This window comes from Heterodontus francisci, chromosome 25 (assembly GCF_036365525.1).
Source record: "Heterodontus francisci isolate sHetFra1 chromosome 25, sHetFra1.hap1, whole genome shotgun sequence".
In the NCBI taxonomy this organism is placed as follows: Eukaryota; Metazoa; Chordata; class Chondrichthyes; order Heterodontiformes; family Heterodontidae; genus Heterodontus; species Heterodontus francisci.
This window is the reverse complement of record NC_090395.1, coordinates 16,921,858-16,945,658: the sequence shown is the minus strand read 5'-3', so window position 1 is coordinate 16,945,658 and position 23,801 is coordinate 16,921,858. Positions and strand designations below refer to the sequence as shown.

Genomic DNA, 23,801 nt, shown 5'->3' with positions numbered 1-23,801 from the left:
CCTGGACAACGTATGCCAGCCAAGAGCGACGCCTCAATTCATTCCATCTTCGTTGCCTCCGGAGAATACTTGGCATCAGGTGGCAGGACCGTATCTCCAACACAGAAGTCCTCGAGGCGGCCAACATCCCCAGTTTATACACACTACTGAGTCAGCAGCGCTTGAGATGGCTTGGCCATGTGAGCCGTATGGAAGATGGCAGGATCCCCAAAGACACATTGTACAGCGAGCTCGCCACTGGTATCAGACCCACCGACCGTCCATGTCTCCGCTTTAAAGACGTCTGCAAACGCGACATGAAGTCCTGTGACATTGATCACAAGTCGTGGGAGTCAGTTGCCAGCGTTCGCCAGAGCTGGCGGGCAGCCATAAAGGCGGGGCTAAAGTGTGGCAAGTCGAAGAGACTTAGCAGTTGGCAGGAAAAAAGACAGAAGCGCAAGGGGAGAGCCAACTGTCTAACAGCCCCGACAATCACATTTTTCTGCAGCACATGTGGAAGAGCCTGTCACTCCAGAATTGGCCTTTATAGCCACTCCAGGCGCTGCTCCACACACCACCGACCACCTCCAGGCGCGTATCCATTGTCTCTCGAGATAAGGAGGCCAAAGAAGACTCATAATAACGGCTGTAATAATCAATCACCACTAGAATGGACTCGCCTGATTGAAATAGTCCTAAGAAGTCAACTGCTACATCCTCCCATGGTCCAGCTGGTAACAGTGTGCTGCGTACTGGTGCTGGTGGATTGGTCGATTGACAAGTTGACATCCATGACTTGTTTTGACAAACTGTTCCACATCTTTCTCCATCCCTGGCCACTATACTTTGGTTCCTAAGTTTTGCTTAGTACCAACCACTCCTAAGTGACCCTCATGAGCTAGCATCAACAGTCTCGGCCTAAGTGTTTGCGGCACTACAAGTCTGTTATCTCTGAGAATACACTTCCCAATTATGCACAGTTCATCTCGTATAATGATGCATGTCTTGAATGGGCAATTCTCCCAATTTCCAGTTTGGATTCTCCGTCTGATATTATTTTTTGTCTGACTGTCTTTCAAACTCTAGTTGTCATTGCTCTGTAGCATGAACTGCCACAAACGCATAAATGATTCTGTTTCCTTCTCTAGTGAAGATCTGTGTGTTTGATCCTCCATCAGTAGTCGCGACAGTGAGTCAGCAATGTCCATTTTTCCAGCAATGTGAACCATCTTAGAGTCATAGAGAGATACAGCACTGAAACAGGCCCTTCAGCCCACCGAGTCTGTGCCGACCAACAACTACCCATTTATACTAATCCTACATTAACCCCATATTCCCTACCACATCTCCACCATTCTCCCACCACCTACCTACACTAGGGGCAATTTACAATGGCCAATTTACCTATCAACCTGCAAGTCTTTGGCCTTGTACTTGTATTGCTGGAGTCGCAAAACCCATCTTTCACTTTTGGCACATGGTTTGGATCAGGGAGAATAAATCATCTGTAATGGCTTGTGATCTGTCATTAATTCAAACTCGATGCCAAACAAGTATGCATGGAATCTTTCACATGCCCACACCAATCCTAGAATCTCTTTCTCCGTCTGAGAATATCTCCTGTCCATATCTGTCAGAGATCTGCTCGCATAAATAATGATTCTTGGGCCCTCAGCATGTATTTGCACCAGCACTGCTCCTAATCCTACTGGACTAGCATCTGCTATGACTTTTATTGGTGCATTTGGATCATAGTATTCCAGCTTTGAGCACTTGCCAAGCTGACTTTTAAAGCTTTAAATGCTGCTTTCTGTTCTTCATCAAATCTGAACCGTTCATTCTTTCTGATTAACTTCCTCAATAGATCAGCCAGGGCAGCAAAGTTTGGGATAAACCTCACACAATCCTGTGTAAGTCCCAGAAAACTTCTCACTTCACTGACATTTGGTGGTTCACGTGCCTCTGCTATTGCTTCTCTCTTGTCTTTGGCAGGATTGATTCCACTGCTCGTGAGTTTATAGCCCATGAACTTTAGCTCTGTCACATTGTCTGCATTTACTGTAAATCCTGCTGATTGCAATCTAGCCAATACTAACCTCAGCCTCTCATAATGTTCCTCTCTATTGGCTCCATAAATGGTGATGTCATCTGAGATATTGGCTGTTCCTGGGATCCCTTGTATCACCTTACCGATTTCGTGTTGGTAAATCTCTGGTGCTGCATTGATGCTAAATTGTATTGGTAAAGTCCACAATGAGCGACACAAGTTGTCACCTTCCTTGAATCAGGATGAATCTCCAGCAGGTAGTATCCCCATTTTAAGTCTAATTTGGAGAATACCTTGCTTGTTGACAACTCTTGAAAGATTTCACCCACAGTGAGAATTGGGTGATGTTCTCTATCTATCGCTTCATTTACCTGTCGCATATCAACAGAGTCTGATGTCACCACTTGGTTTAGGCACTACCACAACAGGACTCACCCACGGTGTTGGTTCTTAACTGGCTCTATGATGTCTTGGTCAAACAGTTCCTTGAGCCTTGCCTCAACTTTCCTTCTCAGAAAAAAGGTGTTCTGCGTCCAATTGAGCTACAGGCTTCACGTTCTCGTCAATTGTTAATCTCACTTGGCGGTTGTACAACTTCCCAATTCCTTGGAACACTGGTCCAAACTCCTCTTGAAGCTCTGAATAGGATTTCACTGAATTCACCTTCAATCCAATGTGTAGCATCCCCAAGGCTTGGCCAGTTTCTCTACTCAGAAGAGGCTCACTATTCTCCTCAATCACTATGAATTCTGCCTCTACATTCCCATCCCCAGCTCTCACACTCACAGTGAAACATCCAACAGTTCGAAGTGAGGTTTAAGATATGTAAGGATAAAGCTTTTTGACACATTTTTGAGATGTGCACTTGATTCTCTTTGTTTTCAGTTCCTCCCACAGTGCTCTGCTGATGACATTACTGTCACTGCCTGAATCTACAATAATGTTCACTTCAACACCCCCACCAATCACTGGAACTTTCTCATGGCTGCGTCCATTGACAGAAAACATGTATCCACGATTGCTATTCGTGTCCTCACTCACTGCATCTTCAGCTCGTCTCACTGTTGTACTTCCATCTCTTTCCTTTACGTGGTTTGCCAGACTTCCCACTCTGTTCAGTTTTGCTTCTGCACTTCTTGGCAAAATGGTCTTGGCCCCCCCCATTTACTGCATATCTTTCCCTTCCCTTGGCAGGGCAGCAATCATCTCTTCCATCATGCCCCAAGCTGCCACATCTGAAACACTCTCTCTCAGACTTTTGCTGTTTACATTTCTGCATACCTGAATTCCATTGTGCTACTTGGTTAACCTCAGATTTAGTCTTGTCGATGGTGAAAATGGGACCAAGTTTCATGCTGCAGACTTGTCCATCCACTGCTACCAATGTAGCCGCTATTTTCAAAGTGTCATCCAACGTTAAGCCACTTCCTCTTTCCAGAAGCCTGCATCCCAACATTTCCGACTTGCAGTGTTGGACCACCTGATCCATTATCTGGTTATTCAGATCCATCGCAACATAATTGCATCCATCCGACACCTGCCTCAAACAAGTCACAAATTGGGCTATTGTTTCCCCCGCTTTCTCTGTCATCTGACCGAAACCATGTCGTTTGAATGTGGAATTTGGCATCACCACATAATGGTCCTTCAGAGCTTTCACTGCACGTTCATAATCCGCCTTTTGTCCCATGTCAGGCAACATCTTGAAAGTCTCCCTCACCGGCGCACCCACACTGAACAGTAATAAGACCCATCGCTATGCTTTCTGCACCTCTGACATCCCGTCTAAAAACAAACTGCGACTTTCAGCCTGCTCTTCAAACTCCTCCAGACATGCTTTCCATTTCACACTGACCGAGCTGGCATCACCCAACAGATCAAATGGCTCAATTCCCCGAACCGCAGACATATCAGCACCAGCAAATGCCATGATATAATCCTAACTATCTCCAAATTTACCTCACTGCCAATGTCACATCTCAGTCTGAAGAACCACACTTGAAATCACAACTTTAACTTTAACAAAGATTAACAAGTATTTTATTCTGTTCACTGTTCTCACTACAGCAGCATAAGCTTATCTGACCTTATAACAACCCTCAGGTCAGGTTTTCCCCAAAGCACAAAGCTACTTTCAGTTTCCCTTCCAAGTACCATATATTCTCTAATACTCAAGCCCACAATCATGACAGAGAGGTGGAGAGGTTTAGGGACGGAATTCCAGACCTTAGGGCCTAGGTAACTCACGGCAAAGCCATCAATGAGCAAGTGATTAAAATCAGGAATGCACAAGAGGCTAGAATTAGAGAAGCGCAGATATCTCGGGGTTGTGGGGCTGGAGGAAATTACAGAGATAGGGAGGGTCGAGGCCATGGAGGGATTTGAAAACAAGGATGAGAATTTTAAAATCAAGACATTGCTTGACCAAGAGGCAATGGAGGCCAGCGAGCATAAGGGTGATAGGGGAATGGGACTTGGTATGAGTTAAGACACAGGCAGCAGAGTTTTGGATAACCTCAAGTTAACAAAGGGTAGAATGTTGGAAACCAGCCAGGAATAGTCAAGTATAAAAGTAAAAAAGGCATGAATGAGGGTTTCAGTAGCAGATGAGTTGAGATCAGAATGATGTTATGCGATGCTACACAGGTGGAAAGAGATGGTCTTTCTGAAGGTTTGAATATATGGTCAGAAGTTCATCTTGGAGTCAAATATGACATCAAGGCTGCCAACAGTCTGTTTAGTCTCAAGCAGTTGGTAGGCAGAGGGATGGAGTCGGTAGCAAGGGAATGGAGTTTGGAGTGGGGACTGAAGACAATGACTTCAGTCTTCCCAATATTTAATTGGAGGAAATTTCTGCTCATCCAATACTGGATGTTGGATAAGCAGTCTGATAATTTGGTGGAGGAGTTGAGAGACACATTGATTGTCATAGCACACATAAGAAAACTAACGTTGTGCGTTCGAATGACGTTGCCAAGGGGCAGTATGTAGATGAGAAATAGAAAGAGGCCCAAGGATAGATCCTTGGGAAACACCAGAGCTAACGGTGTGGAGGCAGGAAGAGAAGCCATTGCAAGTGATACTCTGGCTATGATTAGATATATAAGAATGGAACCAGGTGAGTGCAGGCCCACCCGGCTGGACAACAGTGGAGAGATGTTGGAGGAGGAGGGTGTGGTCAACGTGTCAAAGGCTGCAGATAGGTTGAGAAGGATGAGGAGGGAAAGTTTACCTTTGTCACAGTCACAAAGGATGTCATTTGTGACTTTGATAAGAGCTGTTTCAGTACTGTGGCAGGGACGGAAACCTGATTGGAGAGATTCAAACCTGGGGTTCCGGGAAAGATGGGAATGGATTTGGGAGGCGACAACATGTTCAAGGACTTTGAAGAGAAAGGGAGGTTGGAGATGGGATGGTAATTTGCAAGGATGGTGGGGTCAAGGGTTGGTTTTTTGAAGAGAGGGATGATGATAACAGATTTAAAGGAGAGAGGGACAACAGCTGAGGAGAGAGAATAGTTAACAGTATCGGCTAACATGGGGATCAGGAGGGGAAGTTGGGTGATCAGCAGTTTAGTGTGAAGAGGGTTGAGGGAGCAGGAGGTGGGTCTCATAGACAAGATGAGCTTGGATAGGGCATGAGGGGAGACAGAAGAGAAACTAGAAAATGTGAGTTCAGGGCAAGGGCAGGGGGGAGCTTTCCAGGAGGTTTGGCCTGGTGGACTAGTGGAAAGGAGGGACGTGGCAGAGGCAACTGATTGGATGGTCTTGATCTTAGTGACAAAGAAGTGCGTGAGCTCTTTGCACTTGTTGCTGGAGGCAAGGGTGGACGAGGCAGGGTAGAGAGTTTAAGAAGACAGAATGCAGAAGAGAAAAGAAGCCAGAGGTTATCCTTGCATTCCAGAATGATCCTGGAATAGTGAGCAGTTTTGGCAGATGATAATGCTTTATGCAGTCCAACCAGATCTGGCAGTGAATGGCTATACCATTAACCACCATATCCTTATTTATGCTTTGGAATAGGTTACAGGGTTATAGGTGTGAGGGTTTCAGGAGCAAATGGGCTGAGATAGGGGCTGAGACAGGGGCGGAGTCAAAAAGAACAAAGAACAGTACAGCACAGGAACAGGCCATTCGGCCCTCCAAGCCTGCGCCGATCTGGATGCCTGTCTAAACTAAAACCTTCTGCACTTCCGGGGACCGTATCCCTCTATTCCCATCCTATTCATGTATTTGTCAAGATGCCTCTTAAACGTCGCTATCGTACCTGCTTGCACCACCTCCCCTGGCAACACGTTCCAGGCACTCACCACCCTCTGTGTAAAGAACTTGCCTCGCACATTCCCTCTAAATTTGCCCCTCGCACCTTAAATCTATGTCCCCTAGTAACTGACTCTTCCACCCTGGGAAAAAGCTTCTGACTATCCACTCTGTCCATTCCTCTCATAACTTTGTAAACCTCTATCATGTCGCCCCTCCATCTCCGTCGTTCCAGTGAAAACAATCCGAGTTTATCCAACCTCTTCTCATAGCTAATGCCCTCCAGACCAGGCAACATCCTGGTAAACCTCTTCTGTACCCTCTCCAAAGCCTCCACGTCTGTCTGGTGGTGTGGCAACCAGAATTGCACGCACTTAGTCAGGCAATGTTATGGAAGTAGAAATAAACAGTCTTCTTAGTGATGGTGCAGATTTGTGGTCGGAAGCCCATATCAGGGTCAAATATGACACTGAGATTGCAAAACAGTCCATTTAGTCTTAGATAGTTGCCAGGGAGAGAAAGACTTGTATTTTTTAAAATTCATTTGTGGGATGTGGGCGTCGCTGACGAGGCCAGCATTTAATGCCCAACCCTAAATGCCCTTGAGAAGGTGGTGGTAAACTGCCATCTTGAAACGTTACAGTCCTGGGATGTAGGTACACAGAATCACAGAATTGTTACAGTGCAGAAGGAGGCCATTCGGCCCATTGTGTCTGCACCGGCTCTCTGAAAGAGCAATTCCCTCAGTTCCATTTCCCCACCTTCTCCCTGCAGATTCTTCCTTTTCATATAACTGTCTAATTCCCTTGTGAATGCTTCAGTTGAACCTGCTTCCACCACACTCTCAGGCAGTGCATTCCAGTCCTTAACCACTCTCTGCGTGAAAAAGTTTTTCCTCATGTCACTTATGCTTCTCTTACCCATTCCTTTAAATCTGTGCCTTCTCGTTCTTGATCCTTTCACAAGTGGGAACAGTTTCTCTCTCTCTACTCTGTTCAGACCCCTCATGATTTTGAAAACCTCTCTCAAATTACCTCTCAGCCTTCTCTTCTCCAAGGAAAACAGTCCCAACCTCTCCTATCTATCTTCATAACTGAAGTTCCTCATTCCTGGAACCGTTCTCGTGAATCTTTTCTGTACTTTCTCCAATGCTCTCATGTCTTTCCTAAATTGTGGCACCCAGAACTGGACGCAATAATCCAGCTGAGAACAAACTAGTGTTTTATGTAGGTTCAACATAATTTCCTTGCTGTTGTACTCTATGCCCCTATTAATAAAGCCCAGGATACTGTATGCTTTAATAACTGTGCTCTCAACCTGTCCTGCCACTTTCAATGACTTATGCACATATACACCCAGGTCCCTCTGCTGTTGCACCCACTTTAGAATTGTACCCTTTATTTTGTATTGTCTCTCCATGTTCTTTATACCAAAATGAATCACTTCACATTTCTCTGCATTGAACTTCATTTGCCAGCTATCCGCCCATTCCATCAACTTGTCTATGTCTGTGTACAGTTCTACACCATCCTCGTTACAGTTCACAATGCTCCCATGTTTTCTATCATTCACAAACTTTGACATTGTACCCTGTACACCAAGGTCTAGGTCATTAATATATATCAGGAAAAGCAAGAGTCCCAACACTGATCCCTGGATCACTACAAACCTTTCTCCAGACCATAAAACATCCATTAATCACTACTCTTTGATTCCTGCCACTCAGCAAATTTCGTATCCATGTTGCTACTGTCCTTTTTATTCCATGAGCTATAAGTTTGCTCACAAGTCTGTTGTGTGGCACTGTATCAAATGCCTTTTGAAAGTCCATGTACACCACATCAACAGCATTGCTCTCATCAACCCTCTCTGTTACCTCCTCAAAAAACTCCAGCAAGTTAGTTAAACATAATTTTCCTTTAAGAAATCCATGTTGGCTTTCCTTAATTAACCCCCATATGTCCATGTAACTACTAATTTTGCCCTGAATTATTCTTTCTAGAAGTTTCCCCACCATCAAAGTTAAACTGACTGGCCTCTAGTTGCTGGGCTTATCTTTAGACCCTTTTTTGAAACAGGGTGTAAGGTTTGCAATCCTCCAGTCCCCTGGCACCACCCTGAGTCTAAGGAAAAGTGAAAAATTATGGCCAGTGCCTCTGCGATTTCCATCCTCACTTCCCTCAGTATCCTTGGATGTATATTATCCGATCCTGGTGCTTTATCCATATTAAGTACAGACAGCCTATCTAACACTTCCTCTTTATCAATTTTAAACCCCTCTAGTGTCTGAATTACCTCCTCTTTCAACATTCCCTGGGTTACATCTTGTTCCTTGGTAAATTCAGATACAAAGTATTCATTTAATACCTTTTTAGATTAGAGATACAGCACTGAAACAGGCCATTCGGCCCACCAAGTCTGTGCCGAACATCAACCACCCATTTATACTAATCCTACACTAATCCCATATTCCTACCAAACATCCCCACCTGTCCCTATATTTCCCTACCACCTACCTATACTAATGACAATTTATAATGGCCAATTTATCTATCAACCTGCAAGTCTTTTGGCTTGTGGGAGGAAACCGGAGCACCCGGAGAAAACCCACGCAGACACAGGGAGAACTTGCAAACTCCACACAGGCAGTACCCGGAATCGAACCCGGGTCCCTGGAACTGTGAGGCTGCAGTGCTAACCACTGCGCCACTGTGCCGCCCTCACCTCACCTATGCCCTCTGCCTCCATGTGTAAATCCCCTTTATGGTCCCTAATTGGCCCCACTCCTCCTTTTACAACCCTTTTACTCCTTACATGCTGATAGAACACTTTGGGATTCCCTTTAATGCTAGCTGCCGGTCTCTTTTCATGCTCTCTCATTGCTTCTCTTATTTGTTTTTCACTTCCCATCTGGACCTTCTATATTCAGCCTGGTTCTCAATAGTATTTTCTACCTGGCATCTGTCATAAGCACACCTTTTCTTTATCTTAATCTCTACCCCTTTTGTCATCCAGGGAGCTCTGGATTTGTTTGCCCTACTTTTCCCCTTCAAGAGAACATACCTTGACTGTGCCCGAACTGTTTCTTCTTTGAAGGTAGCCCATTGTTCAGCTACCATTTTTCCTGCTAACCTTTGACTCCAATTGATTCGCCCCAGCTCCATTCTTACCCCATTGAAGTTGGCCTTCCCCCAGTTAATTATTCTTACTCTAGATTGTTCTTTGTCCTTTTCCATAGTCAGTTTAAACCTTACAATACAATGATCACTATCCTCTAAATGATCTCCTACTGATACTTGATCCACTTGACCCACCTCATTCCCAAGAACCAGGTCTAACTATGCTTCCTTTCTCGATGGGTTAGCAACATACTGCTGGAGAAAATTTTCCTGAACACATTCTAGGAACTCTTGCCCCTCACTGCCCTTTACACTACTACTATCCCACTCTATGTTTGGAATATTCAAGATTCCGATTATAGCTACCCTATAAGGTTTGCACCTCTCTGTATTTTCCTTGCACATTTGTTCCTTCATGTCTATAGACAACACTGAGCAATGTAACTGCACCTTTTTTGTTCCTTAGCTCTTGCCAAATTGATTCTGTCCTCGACCCCTCTGGGACATCCTTTTTCTCCAGCACTGCAATGCTCTCCTTAATCAATACAGCCACCCCTCCCCCTTTTTCCCCTTTCCTATCTTTGCTGAACACCTTGTATCCAGGAATATTTAACACCCAGTCTTGCCCTTCTCTGAGCCAGGTCTCTGTTATAGCCACAACATCATATTTCCACATGACATCTGTGCGTATACCTCACCAGTCTTATTAACCACACTCCGTGCATTCACATACATGTACATTAAGCCTGATTTAGACTTTATTACATTTTCCCTTACTTTGATCCCACCTAATAATTTACTATTCGCTAATCTAGCGCTATCTATCTCTCCTAGTATTTTGTGCACCTTTGTATTCCTCTCTGATATTTCCTCCTGGTTCCCTCACCCCTGCCAAGTTAGTTTAAACCCTCCCTAATAGCACTAGCAAATCAAAGCTATGCATTCATCTGCACTATCCTCCTATTTCCATACTCACTTGCGTGTGGTACTGGAAGTAATCTGGAGATTACTACTTTTGAGGTCCTGCTTGCTAATTTCTTACCTTGCTCACTAAACTCTTTCCACAGGGCCACATCCCTCTTCCTACCTACATCGCTGGTACCAATGTGGACCATGAATGCTGGCTATTCACCCTCCCCCCTCAGGGTGCTCTGCAGTTGTTGAGTGACCCTGGCACCAGGGAGGCAATGCACCATCCTGGATGCAAGTCTGTGTCCACAGAAATGCCTGTCTGTTCCCCTGACTATTGAATCTCCGATTACTATCGCTCTTCCGGTATTCTTTTTGCCCTCCTGTGCAGCTGAGCCACCCGTGGTGCCTGGAATTGGCTCTGGCTGCACTCCCCAGATGAACCATCACTTTCCTCAGTATTCAGAACTGAATACCTGTTGGAAAGTGAGATGCACTCAGGGGTCTCCTGCACTACCTGCCTGCTTCTTCTTGACTGTCTGGTGGTCACCCATTCCCTCTCTCCCTGCATACTCTTAAGCTGTCGGGTGACCACATCTATAAATGTGCTATCCACGAATCTCTCAGCCTCACAAATGTACTGCAGTGTTACCAGCTGCTGCTCAAGTTCTTAAACCCGGAGCTCAAGCTACTGCAACTGACACTTCCTGCACATATGGTTATCCAGGACCCAAGAAGTGTCCTGGAGTTCCCACATAGCACAGGATGTGCACTGCAGAGGTTGGAGCAGCCCTGCCATTCCTCTATTAGATAGTATTCTTGATACTACAAATAAACTCTGCTGTTACTAATACTAATAAACCTTACCAATAGTAATAAACCTTACCAATAGTAATAGTAACCTTATACTGCTAATACTAAACTTTACCAATACTAACCTACCTTACCACTATTAATATACCCTGCCAATACTAAAATACTGAAACGCTAACTATAGTTTTAGTAACCACACCAATAGCAATAAACCTTATTTAGAAATTAAAAAAAGACTCACCAGCTACCCACTTGTTCTTTGTTACTAATATTTAATATTTTAAATGTTTTTAACCTCTCAGTTAAGTTTTAGTTTAGATTAGAGATACAGCACTGAAACAGGCCCTTCGGCCCAACGAGTCTGTGCCGACCATCAACCACCCATTTTATACTAATCCTACACTAATTCCACATTACTACCACATCCCCACCTGTCCCTATATTTCCCTACCACCTACCTATACTAGGGGCAATTTATAAAGGCCAATTAACCTATCAACCAGCAAGTCTTTGGCAGTTGTTTAGACTGAGTTCCTAAGCAGCAAATACTCTCTCTCTCACACTATTTCCTGGGCTCTTTATGCCCTGCTCCTCTCTCTGTGTTTCCTGCTCTCTCACTGAATTCTTGCGCTTGCGCTCGTGCTCTCTCTCTCCTGGGCTCTTTATGCCCTGCTCCTCTCTTGATGATTCCCACTCTCTCGGCGAACACCAACAGTGCTGTTAGGAAAGGAGTTCCAGGATTTGACCCAGTGATAGTGAAGGAATGGTGATATAGTTCCAAGCCAGGATGCTCTGTGGCTTGGAGGGGAACTTGCAGGTGGTGGTGTTCCCATGCATCTGCTGCCCTTGTCCTTCTAGGTGGTAGAAGTCACGGGTTTGGAAGGTGCTATCGGAAGGGCCTTGGTGAGTTGTTGCAATGCATCTTGTAGATGGTTCACACTGCTGCCACTGTGCATCAGTGATGAAGGGAATGGTCAGGAGCTGAATGGCCCTGGTGGAACCCAAACTGAGCATCAGTGAGCACGTTATTGCTGAGCAAGTGCCGCTTGATAGCACTGTCAACAACCCCTTTCAATTGCTTTGCTGATGATCAAGAGTAGATTGATGGGGCGGCAATTGGCCGGGTTGGATTTGTCCTACTTTTTGTGTACAGGACATACTTGGACAATTTTCCACATTGCTGGGTAGATGCCAGTGTTGTAACTGTACTGGAACAGTTGGCTAGGGGCACGGCTCATTCTGGAGCACAGGTTTTCAATACTATAGTGCCTTTCACGACTAGGGATAATTCCCCTGCTCTTCTTCAAAGTAGAGGCACGGGATCTTTTATATGCACCTGGGGGAGCAGTCAGGGCCTCAATTGAACACCTCATCCAAATGATAAGAGTGCACTCCACTAGAGAGGCAGCCTTATTTTTTGCGCTCAAGTCCTGGATTGGGATTTGAACCCACAACCTTCTGACACAGAGGGGAGACCAGAGAGCACCACCAACTGAGCCACAGCTGACATGGAAGGAGTCACTGGCGAGGGAGCAGAATTTGTGGTTGGGACTAAAGACAATTTGGTTCAATCTTCCCAATATTTAATTGGAGGAAATTTCTGCCCATCCAGTACTGGATTTAGAGACAGTGGAGGAGTCGAGAGTAGTGGTGATGAGGGAGACCTGGGTGTCATCAGCGTACATGTGAAAAGTAACACTGTGCTTTCAGATGATGTCGCTGTGATGCAGCATGTAGATAAGAAATAGGAGGGGGCCAAGGATAGCTCCTTAGGGACACCAGACATAAGGTTGTAGGAACAGGAAAAGAAGCCATTGCAAGTGATTCTCTGGCTACGATTAGACAGATAAGAATGGAACCAGGTGACTGCAGACCCACCCAGCTGGAAAATGGTAGAATAGAGGAGTGGGACTAATTGGATAGTTCTTTCAAAGGGCTGGCACAGACACAATAGGCTGAATGGCCTCCTCCTGTATCATAGAAACATAGCAAAATAGGAGGAGTAGGCCATTCAGCTCTTCAAGCCTGCTCCGCCATTCAATACAATCATGGCTGATCATCCAAACTCAGTACCCTTGCATCATTCTGTCTGTTGGGAAATCATGGGTGTACATTCTGTGAGTTTCTGCCATACTAAGAGTGCGGTGATTGGTCCTTTAGCATGTGAATACACCCACCTTAATTACTGGGCCACATCAGAACCTTGCTACTATTTGGGAGTCACCATGACAACAGGGGCCTGGTATCTCTTTATCCAGCTGTGAAGGAAAGTCTCTTTTATCCATCGTGGTCCCAGCTTCATTTGTTTCTCTTTGAAGCTTCGATTCATGGCCTGCAAGAACTAAGCTGGCCAGTTTCACTGCTGTCCTGGTCACTAAAGGCCTACTCAGGTCGGGAAAAAGAACCTAACCTGAACCCAACCGAACCACAGCGGACCCGAGCCCCTCTGATTTTGCCCCGGCCCCGACCCAACCCCAGCCTGACCCGACCATCCCTTTACTTACCTTCCTGACACCGAACCTGCAGGAAGCTGCAGCACATGCGCGATGACATCATAGTGGTGTCACTTGCCCTGCGCAGACTCAGTTTCGTCCCGGACTCCCAGCTCAGGTAAGTTTTTTAACTTCAATACTTAGCAGCAGAGCACTTACTGTATGTATCCGGCCCGACCCGACCTGGACTCGACCCGACCTGGACTCGGCCCGACCTGACCTGAGCCCGAACGCCAGACCCGGAGGAGGGACCCGACCCGACCTGAACCCGACACATGTCGTCGGGTCCTGTCGGGTTCTTTCGGGTAGCAGGCCTTTACTGGTCACTACCCAATGTACTCATGAGGCAAATCCCTTTACCCGCCTCTGTAGGTGCCATCAGCTGATTGAGCACTAGGGCAAGTACAGTGCTGGACCTGACAGGGCTGTGTCATAGAGTTATACAGCACAGAAACAGACCCTTCGACCCATTGTGTCCATACTGGCCATCAAGCACCTATTTATCCTAATCCCATTTTCTAGAACTTGGTCCGTGGCCTTGTATGCTATGGTGTTTCAAGTGCTCATCTAAATAATTCTTAAATGTTGTGATGGTTCCTGCCTCTACCACCCCTTCATGCAGTGTGTTCCAGATTCCAACCACCCTCTGGGTGAAAATGTTTTCTTCAAATCCCCTCTAAACCTCCTGCCCCTTACCTTAAATCTATGCCCCCTGGTTATGACCCCTCCACTAAGGGATAAAGTTTCTTCCCATCTATCCTATCAATGCCCCTCATAATTTTGTATACCTCAATCAGGTCCCCCCTTAGCCTTCTCTGCTCTAAGGAAAACAACCCTAGCCTATCCAGTCTCTCTTCATAGCTGAAATGCTCCAGCCCAGGCAACATCCTGGTGAATCCCCTCTGCACCCTCTCCAGTGCAATCACATTCTTCCTATAGTGTGGTGCCCAGAACTGTACACAGTACTCCAGCTGTGGCCTAACTAGCGTTTTACACAGCTCCATCATAACCTCCCTGCTCTTATATTCTATGCCTCGGCTAATAAAGGCAAGTATCCTGTATGCCTTCCTAACCACCTTATCTACCTGTGCTGCTGCCTTCAGTGATCTATAGACAAGTACACCAAGGTCCCTCTGACCCTCTGTACTTCCTAGAGTTCTACCATCCATTGTATATTCTTTTGCCTTGTTAGTCCTCCCAAAATGCATCACCTCACACTTCTCAGGATGAAATTCCATTTGCCACTGCTCCGCCCATCTTACCAGCCCATCTATATCTCCCTGTAATCTAAGGCTTTCCTCCTCACTATTTCCGACACCACTAATTTTTGTGTCATCTGCGCACTTACTGATCATACCTCTTATATTCACGTCTATACATTAATGTACACTACAACATTTTTTCACCCTGAGGGTGTTTGGAATCTGGAACACACTGCCTGAAGGGGTGGTAGATGCAGGAACCCTCACAACATTTAAGAAGTTTCTAGATGAGCACTTGAAACGCCAAAGCATACAATGCTACGGGCCAAGTGCTGGAAAATGGGATTAGAATAGATAGACTCCATGGCCGGTGTAGACACGGTGGGTCAAAGGGCCTGTTTCTGTGCTGTATAACTCTATCACTCTATAAAACAGAAAGGGTCCCAGCACCGATCCCTGTGGTACACCACCGGTCACAGGGGTCCAATCGCAAAAACAACCCTCGCCCATCACCCTCTGCCTCCTGCCACTAAGCCAATTTTGAATTCAATTTGTCAACTTGCCCTGGATCCCATGGGCTCTGACTTTCTTGACCAATATCCCTTGCGGGACCTTATCAAAAGCTTTACTGAGGTCCATGTAGACTACATCAACTGCTTTACCATTATCTAAACATCTAGTCACCGCCTCGAAAAATTCCATCAAATTTGTTACACATGTTCTCCCCCTGAAAAAGCCATGCTGACTATCCCTGATTAATCCCTGCCTCTCCAAATGGAGATTAATCCTGTCCCTCAGAATCTTTTCCAATAGTTTCCCTACCACTGATGTTAGACTCACCGGCCTGTAATTACCTGGTTTATCCCTGCTACCATTCTTGAATAATGGTACCATATTCACTGTCCTCCAGTCCTCTGGCACCTCTCCTGTGTCCGGAGAGGATCTGAAATTTGTGTCAGAGCTCCCACTATCTCCTCCCTTGCCTCACACAACAACCTGAGATACATCTCATCTGGGTCTGGGGATTTATCCACTTTTAAGCCGGCTAAAACTGCTAATATTTCCTCCCTTTCAATGTTAATTTGTTCCAGTATATCACAATCCCTCTCCCTGATTTCTCACTTACATTGTCCTTCTCCATTGTGAGCACAGATGAAAAGTAATCATTTAAAACCTCACCTACGTCCTCCAGCTCCACACAGACATTGCCACTTTGCTCCCTAATGGGCCCTACTCTTTCCCTGGTTATCCTCTTGCCCTAAATATACTTATAAAATGCCTTGGGATTTTCCTCTATCTTGCCTGTCAGTGTTTCTTCATGCCCCCTTTACGCTCTCCTAATTACTTTTTTAACTACCCCTCTACACTTTCTATACTCCACTGTTTTCAGTGCTCTGAATCTGCCACAGGCCTCCTTTCTTTTCCTTATCCAATCCTCTATAAGCCTTGACATCCGGGTTCCCTGGACATGTTGGTCCTACCCTTCACCTTTACGGGAACATGTTGGCCCTGAATTCTCACTATTTCCTTTTTGAATGAGTCCCACTGGTCTGATGTAGACCTTCCTACAAGTAGCTGCTCCCAGTCCACTTTGAGTTATGCTCACTATCCCCGAAATGCTCCCCGACTTCTACCACTTGTCAGGCTTCATTCCCTAAGATTAGGTCCAGTACTGCCCCTTCTCTTGTAGGACTTTCTTTGTACTGGCTCAAAAAGCTCTCCTGGAGGCACCTGAAGAATTCCGCCTCCTTTAAGCCTTTTGCACTGACTATCTCAGTTGATATTGGGGAAGTTGAAATCCCCTCCTATTATTACCCTATTATTTTTACACCTCTGAGATTTGCCTACATATCTGCTCCTCTATCTCTCCCTGACTGGTTGGAGGCCTGTAGTACACTCCCAGCCAAGTGATTGCCCCCCTTTTTGTTTTTAAGGTTAACCCATATGTCCTCATTTGAAGGACCTTCTAAGATTTCATCTCTCCTTAGTGCAGTAATTGACTCCTTGATCAATAGTGCAATGCCACCTCCTCCTTTACCCTACCCCTGCCACGCCTGAAGATTCTATACCCTGGAATATTGAGCTGCCAGTCCTGCCCTTCCCTCAACCATGTCTCTGTGATAGCAATAATATCACATTCCCATGTGTTAATCAATGCCCTCAATTCATCTGCCTTACTTGTAAGACTCCTTGCGTTAAAATAAATGCAATCCAGCCTTGTATTATTCGCTTGTGTCTTAACAGGTCTATATTTTCTCCGCCTTCCAGACTGACTTAGTTTCTCTTCTATATTTGGCCCCCTACTGTAACTCCACTCTGTATCCCATCCCCTGCCAAATTAGTTTAAACCCCACCCCCCCCGCCCCCCAACAGAACTAGCAAACCTCCCACCAAGGATGTTGGTCCCGTTCCGGTTCAGGTGCAACCCGTCCAACTTGTACAGGTCCCACCTTCGCCAGAAACAGATCCAATGATCCAGGAAGCTAAAGCCCTCCCTCCTGCACCATCTCTTCAGCCACGCATTCATCTGCTCTATCCTCCTATTCCTATACTCACTAGCACATGGCACAGAGGGTAATCCAGACATTACAACCTTTGAGGTCCTGCTTTTTAATCTGTTACCTATCTCCTTAAATTCTTGTTGCAGGACCTCATCCCTCTTTTAACCTATGTCGTTGGTACCAATGTGAACCACGACCTCTGACTGTTCGCTCTCCCCCTTCAGAATCTCCTGCAGCCGCTCAGTGACATCCTTGACCCTAGCACCAGGAAGGAGATATACCACCCTGGAGTCACATTTATTGCCACAGAAATGCCTATCTGCACCCCTTACGATAGAATCCCCTATCACTATAGCTTTCCCACTCTTTATCCTTCCCTCCTGCGCAGCTGAGCCACCCGTGGTGCCACAGACCTGGCTTTTGCTGCATTCCCCTGAGAAGCTATCTCCCCCAACAGTATCCAACAGTAAAATCTGTTCGAGAGGGAGATGGACCCAGGGGATTCCTGCACTACCTGCCTAGTTCTTCTACTCTGCCTGGCGGTCACACCTTCCCTTTCTGCCTGGGCAGTCTTGACCTGCGGTGTGACCACCTCCCTGTATGTGCTATCCACGATGATCTCAGCCTCGCAGATGCTCCACAGTGTCCCCAGTCGCTGCTCCAGATCTGAAACGGGGATATCGAGTAGCTGCAGCTGGAGACACTTCCTGCACATGTGTTCACCCTGGACACTGGAAGTGTCCCTGACTTCCCACATTGTACAGGAGGAACACTCCACACTGCCAAGCTGCCCTGCTGTGACTTACCCTTAATTTACTCCCTTAAATTACTCAAAAATGAGAGATTATTTACACTTGGGACCTTGATTCCCTAAAAAACACTACTTACTATATAAAAAACTGTAGACCTTACCTGCAGATTCCTTGCGATCTCAAAGTGCTGCTGGTGTCCGTACGAACACTCTTTGGGTGCTGACAGAGGGAGGGAGCGGGGGGGGGTGGGTGGGGGGTGGAATGTGCTGGTGCAAAGCCCCTGGTGCTAACCAAAGAATCTAGGCGTTTAAAACTAAGTTGGAAATGGGTAGTTTTTCTGTCTGAGGGCTAAATCCATTGACCCTCCCAGAACAAGGCCACACCAAGTACCAGAAACTGGGTGGGCCCCTCCTGCACCTCACCAAGGAGCCATGCACCAGTATCTTTACAGCCTCCAGAGCACTGACCCCTCAGGAGGTGAGTGTCACAGGGATTCTGAGGGGGGAGAGTGGAGGGAGAGTCTCTCTGACATCTCCTTGACATCATGGTGTTCTGCACAGTATCGGATCTTTAGCCCACTTGCATCGGGATCCTGTGTAGATCATAGGGCCCTCAACAGATGCCCATTAATGAGGCTGCTGCCTGTTCCTGGTGCATGCCCAGGATGTCCACAGCAATAAGTGTATGGTTGTGATCTGGGACTTTCCCATTGAGAAAGCAGAGTGATACAGAGACTGAGATTGGCACCATTTCACTGGGCTGCAGGTTGCAGTCAGTAGTTATCTCCAATAGCATAAAGCACGTCACTGTTTCAATTCACCAGCTTGCTTAACAAACAAGTTCAGTGGGTGGGAAACAGAAATATCAGAAGTCCCTTCCCTTCCCTATCCCAGTCCAAATAGATAGGAAGACATGGCAGATATACAGCCTATTACCCAACGTCAGGGTGTCCCAAAGCACCTGGAACCAATCAAGCACTTTTTGAAGTGCAGTCATTGTTGTATTGTAGGAAACACAGCAATTTTGGCACAGCAAGATCCCAGACACAGCAAGGAGATTATTGACCAACTAAACTTCTCTGATGTTGGTCGAGGCATAAATGTTGAGACTGGGGAAAACTCCCTTCTTCGAATGGGATCTTCTACGGCCACCTGAGAGGGCACGCGAGGCTCAGTTTAATGATTCCTGAGAGAAATGGAACCTCGGACACTGCAGCACTCCCTTGGCACTGGCCCTCCAACAGTGCAGCGTTCCCTCGGCATTGACGCACCGACACTGCAGCGCTCCCTCGGCATTGAGGCACCGACACTGCAGTGCTCCCTCGGTACTGACCCTCCGACAGTACAGCACTCCCTCAGTACTGACCCTCCGACACTGCAGCTCTCCCTCGGTACTGACTCTCTGATAGTGCTGCACTCCCTTACTACTGACCTTCCGACAGTTTAGTGTTCCCTCAGTACTGACCCTCTGACAGTGCAGTGCTCCTTCAGAACTGACCCTCTGACACTGCAGTGCTCCTTCAGAACTGACCCTCTGACAGTGCTGCACTCCCTCAATACTGACCCTCTAACAATGCTGCCCTCCCTTGGTGCTGGCCCTCCAATCCTGCACAGAATCACAAAAGCGTCACAATGGAGAAGGAGGCCATTCGGCCCATTGTGTCTGCACTGGCTCTCCGAAGGAACAATTTTCTCAGTTCCATTCCCCCATCTTCTCCCCATAACCTCCTGCACATTCTTCCTTTTCATATAACTGTCTAATTCCCTTTTAAATGCTTCAATTGAACCTGCCTCCACCACGTTCTCAGGCAGCGCATTCCAGACCTTAACCACTTGCTGTGTGAAAAAGCTTTTCCTCATGTCACTTTTGCTTCTCTTACCAAATACTTTAAATCTGTGCCCTCTTGTTCTCGATCCTTTCACCAGTGGGAACAGTTTCTCTCTTTCTGCTCTGTCCAGATCCCTCATGATTTTGAATACCTCTATCAAATCACCTCTCAGCCTTCTCTTCTCCAAGGAAAACAGTCCCAACTTCTCCAATCTATCTTCATAACTGAAATTCCTCATCCCTGGAACCATTCTCGTGAATCTTTTCTGCACTCTCTTGAATTCTCTCACGTTTTTCCTCAAGTGCGGTGCCCAGAACTGGATACAATACTCCAGCTGAGGCCGAACTAGAGTCTTATACAAGTTCAACATAACCTCCTTGTTCTTGTACTCTATGCCCCTATTAATAAAGCCCAGGATACTGTATGAACAAAGAAAGAACAAACAACAGTACAGCTCAGGAACAGGACATTCGTCCCTCCAAGCCTGCGCCGATCTTGATGCCTGTCTAAACTAAAACCTTCTGCACTTCCGGGGACCGTATCCCTCTATTCCCATCCTATTCACGTATTTGTCAAGATGCCTCTTAAACGTCGCTATCGTACCTGCTTCCACCACCTCCCCCAGCAGCAAGTTCCAGGCACTCACCACCCTCTGTGTAAAGAACTTGCCTCACACATTCCCTCTAAATTTGCCTCTCGCACCGTAAACCTATGTCCCCTAGTAATTGACTCTTCCACCCTGGGAAAAAGCTTCTGACTATCCACTCTGTCCATGCCACTCAGAACTTTGCAAACCTCTATCATGTCGCCCCTCCACTTCCGTCGTTCCAGTGAAAACAATCCGAGTTTATCCAACCTCTCCTCATAGCTAATGCCCTCCAGACCAGGCAACATCCTGGTAAACCTCTTCTGTACCCTCTCCAAAGCCTATTTCTTATCATTGTATGCATTATTAACCACTCTCTCAACCTGTCCTGCCAAAATTAATCACTTCACATTTCTCTGCATTGAACTTCATCTGCCACCTGTCTGCCCATTCCACCAACTTGTCCATGCCCTTTTGAAATTCTATACTATCCTCCTCACAGTTCACAATGTTTCCAAGTTTTGTATCTCTGCAAACTTTGAAATACACCAAACAAACTGTACACCAAGTGTTAGGTCATTAATATATATCAGGAAAAGCTAGGGTCCCAACACTGATCCCTGGGGAACTCCACAACAAACAATCCTCCAGCCAGATAAACATCCATTAACCACTACTCTTTGTTTCCTGTCACTCAGCCAGTTTCGTATCCATGTTGCTACCATCCCTTTTATTCCATGAGCTACAGGTTTGCTCACAAGTCTGTTGTGTGACACTGTATCAAATGCATTTTGAAAGTCCATGTACACCACATCAACAGCATTGCCCTCATCAACCCTCTCTGTTACCTCCACAAAAAACTCCAGCAAGTTAGTTAAACATAGTTTTCCCTTATGGAATCCATGTTGGCTTTCCTTAATAAACTTGCATTTGTCGATGTGACTATTGATTTTGTCTTGAATTATTCTTTCTAGAAGTTTTCCCACCACCGAAGTTAAACTGACTGGCCTGTAGTTGCTGAGCTTATCTTAACATCCTTTTTTGAACAAGGGTGTAACATTTGCAATTCTCCAGTCCTCTAGCACCAACCCCGAGTCTAAGGAAGACTGAAAAATTATGGCCAGTGCCTCTGCAATTTCCACCCTCACTTCCCTCAGTGTTCTTGGATGCTTCTCATCTGGTCCTGGCATTTTATCCACTTTATACAGACAGCCTATCTAATACTTCCTCTTTATCAATTTTAAACCCCTCTAGTGTCTGAATTACCTCCTTTTTCAATATTGCCTGGGTTGCATCATCTTTCTTGGTAAAGACAGATGCAAAGTATTCATTTAATACGTCAGCAATGCCCTTTGCCTCCATGTGTAAATCCCATTTCTGGTCCCTAATGGGCTCCACTCCGCCTTTCACCACCCTTTTACTACTTATATGCTTATAGAAAACTTTGGGATTTCCCTTCATGCTAGCTGCCAGTCTCTCTTCATGCTCTCTCTTTGCTTCTCTTATTTGCTTTTTCACTTCCCCTCTGGACCTTCTATGTTCAACCTGGTTCTCAATCGTATTTTCTACCTGGCATCTGTCATAAGCACACTTTTTCTTCTTTATCTTAATCTCTACCTCTTTTGTCATCCAGGGAGCTCTGGATTTGTTTGTCCTACTTTTCCCCTTCGAGGGAATATACCTTGGCTGTGCCCAAACTGTTTCTTCTTTGAAGGTAGCCCATTGTTCATCAACCGGTTTCACTGCCAGCTTTTGAGTCCAATTTATTCGCCCCAGCTCCATCCTTACCCCATTGAAGCGCTGCCTCAGTGCTGACCCTCCAACACTGCAGCCCACCCTCGGTGCTGACCCTCCAACACTGCAGCCCACCCTCAGTGCTGACCCTCCAACACTGCAGCCCACCCTCAGTGCTGACCCTCCAACACTGCAGTGCTGCCTCAGTGCTGACCCTCCAACACTGCAGCCCACCCTCGGTGCTGACCCTCCAACACTGCAGCCCACCCTCAGTGCTGACCCTCCAACACTGCAGCCCACCCTCGGTGCTGACCCTCTGACACTGCAGCCCAACCTCGGTGCTGACCCTCCAACACTGCAGCCCACCCTCGGTGCTGACCTTCCAACACTGCAGCCCACCCTCAGTGCTGACCCTCCAACACTGCAGCCCACCCTCGGTGCTGACCCTCTGACACTGCAGCCCACCCTCGGTGCTGACCCTCCAACACTGCAGCCCACCCTCGGTGCTGACCCTCCAACACTGCAGCCCACCCTCGGTGCTGACCCTCTGACACTGCAGCCCACCCTCGGTGCTGACCCTCCAACACTGCAGCCCACCCTCGGTGCTGACCCTCTGACACTGCAGCCCACCCTCGGTGCTGACCCTCTGACACTGCAGCCCACTCTCGGTGCTGACCCTCCAACACTGCAGCCCACCCTCAGTGCTGACCCTCCAACACTGCAGCGTTTCCTCGGTACTGACCCTCCAACACTGCAGCCCACCCTCAGTGCTGACCCTCCAACACTGCAGCCCACCCTCAGTGCTGACCCTCCAACACTGCAGCGTTTCCTCGGTACTGACCCTCCAACACTGCAGCCCACCCTTGGTGCTGACCCTCTGACACTGCAGCGCTTCCTCAGTGCTGACCCTCCAACACTGCAGCCCACCCTCGGTACTGACCCTCCAACACTGCAGCCCACCCTCGGTGCTGACCCTCTGACACTGCAGCCCACCCTCAGTGCTGACCCTCCAACACTGCAGCCCACCCTCGGTGCTGACCCTCTGACACTGCAGCGCTTCCTCAGTGCTGACCCTCCAACACTGCAGCCCACCCTCGGTGCTGACCCTCCAACACTGCAGCCCACCCTCAGTGCCGACCCTCCAACACTGCAGCCCACCCTCAGTGCTGACCCTCCAACACTGCAGCCCACCCTCAGTGCTGACCCTCCAACACTGCAGCCCACCCTCGGTGCTGACCCTCCAACACTGCAGCCCACCCTCGGTGCTGACCCTCCGACACTGCAGCGCTTCCTCAGTACTGACCCTCCGACGCTGTAGCATTCCCTCAGTACTGACCCTCCGACACTGCAGCATTCCCTCAGTACCAACCCTCCAACACTGCAGCCCTTCCTCGGTAAAGACCCTCCGACACTGCTGCATTCCCTCAGTACTGACCCTTTGACACTGCAGCGCTCCTTCAGTACTGACCCTCCAACTCTCCAGCCCTCCCTCACTGCTAACTCTCTGACAGTGCAGTGCTCCCTCAGTACTGACCCTCTGAAACTGCAGCCCTCCCTCAGTACTGACCCTCTGACACTGC

General features: G+C 47.1%; 1 protein-coding gene across 1 annotated transcript in view; it reads right to left on the bottom strand.

Moving 5' to 3' along the window:
• The window catches only part of mybpha (myosin binding protein Ha), a 278,659-nt gene that overhangs the window by 206,555 nt on the left and 48,303 nt on the right, over positions 1–23,801 (bottom strand). The gene's annotated exons all lie outside the window — the stretch shown is intronic.